At 53.8% G+C, this 1,822-nt stretch overlaps 1 non-coding gene across 1 annotated transcript; it reads right to left on the bottom strand.

Moving 5' to 3' along the window:
* Window positions 1–810: 810 nt before the first annotated feature.
* LOC138362274 (5.8S ribosomal RNA) lies at window positions 811–972 on the bottom strand. Its single transcript, XR_011227531.1, has one exon. It is a non-coding gene; the product is annotated as a 5.8S ribosomal RNA (ribosomal RNA).
* Between the last annotated feature and the right edge of the window lie 850 nt (window positions 973–1,822).

Here is a 1,822-nt window from a genome sequence, read left to right as displayed (position 1 = left end):
CCACGGCTGTTACTGTCCCCCAGCCAACGCACTGAAAATCCGAATTTGGCCGTCTGACGGCTTGCGCCAGACACGCCGTCACTTCGGTTTCAGCAAGCGTTGCTTATAGGCCCCACAACTGTGGCAGCGGCTACCACTAGGGTGCACACATGCCAACGAAATTGTAACAATAATAATAACAACAGTAGTAGTATAGCACTACTTCTGTGCGCACACGCCTCTCTCTCATACATGCACCTGTGTACTGGTGTAATTTACTCGTTCATGAGCGTTATTGGCACCATTTCTTCTCTCTCTCGAATTCTGCTAGGCCAAAGTAAATGAAATCCGGTTGAGTCGGTCCGTAGAGAGTGTGTGTGATAGGCGGGAGGTTCCTCAAGCGTTCAATTTCCCTGGCACACTACTACCTCTGGACGGCGACGCATGGCATGTCGCTTCCGACCCGGTCCTCTAGCCATACCCTTGTGTTGTGCCGTCCAGTCCACGGAGGGGTGGAAACTGGCGGCTTTGCTTGCTGCACGTCTGTGGGACAATCGGATCCGCAGCAGACGTCGAGTGTTTTCTCACTCAAAGGGCGGCAGGCCTCTGTTGCAGAAATAGGACGAAAAGCGTCTTTCTTTCACAGCATGATGAGGTGTGCTAGGGGCTCGTTTGTCAAATATTAGGGGGACTCCCGGTTTGCCTCCTGCCTTCTCATTCGGGGGGCAGTGGCGGGCGTCGTTCCCCAGAGCAGGCCAAAGCGCATCGTTGAGCCTGCCAAAGAGCAGAATATGGAGGCCGCAACAGCTACTCGCCCGATGGATGTTATTCCGACCCTCGCGCAGGAGTGGCGACAGTACACATATCAGGACTGCCGCCGCAATGTGCGTTCGACTTGTCGATGTATCTGGTATTCTTGCGATTCACATACCGACACGCAGTTAGCTGCGGTCTTCATCGACCCACGAGCCAAGTGATCCACCGTTAAGAGTTGTATATGTTTTTATTAAGGCCTGTCGGCCGTCTATCACTCCATCATAGGAGGACGTAATGTATGGGGGGTTTGATAGGGCTGGTAAGAGCCCGACTTTGGTTAGAAGACACATAAAATGCTTTTTTTCTCTCTCCCCTTTTTCCTCCTCTGCCGCACACGTACATTTACGTTTACAGTAGAGTGAAGGCGGGGAGGGAGGGGCCCACTGGGAAGCGTGTCAAGGAAAACCCAGCACTAGACGCCGCCAGAGTAGCAGGCGCCGGCCCTGTCAACGAGAGGAGCAGTAGCGTCTTCGCCTGCTGCTTTCTCTCTATGGTGTGGGTGCCGGAAGCCACTGAGCGACCGGGGACAAGGAAGAAAGATGTCGGTGACGGGTGTCGCGAGCCCCAACAGATGACTCTAAAGCAGTATACGGCGCTAGGACTGTGACCTGCGCCGGTCGGACTGACTGACATGTCATGTCAGTCCGACATCACAGACCTGTTATTGTCTCACAGTGGGTGTTGATCTCCCCGCCGTTTATCCGCTTTCTCCTTTCCCACGGCAATTGGGTGCGGCTCCCAAGGCTACCCTTGCCTTCTTCGCATTGAAGAATACTCGAACGACGACGACGAGCCGATGGTTGCAGCTCTCGCGTCACAAACTGTAATGATCCTTCCGCAGGTTCACCTACGGAAACCTTGTTACGACTTTTACTTCCTCTAAATGATCAAGTTTGGACATCTTTCCGTCAGCTCGAGGCGAGAACCCCTTGCGCCGAGACGCGAGGGGTAGAACATCCAAGAGCGCCAGTCCGAAGGCCTCACTAAATCATTCAATCGGTAGTAGCGACGGGCGGTGTGTACAAAG

This window comes from Procambarus clarkii, unplaced genomic scaffold, assembly GCF_040958095.1.
Source record: "Procambarus clarkii isolate CNS0578487 unplaced genomic scaffold, FALCON_Pclarkii_2.0 HiC_scaffold_1573, whole genome shotgun sequence".
NCBI classification, from domain to species: domain Eukaryota; kingdom Metazoa; phylum Arthropoda; class Malacostraca; order Decapoda; family Cambaridae; genus Procambarus; species Procambarus clarkii.
This window is presented reverse-complemented; position numbering and strand designations above follow the sequence as displayed.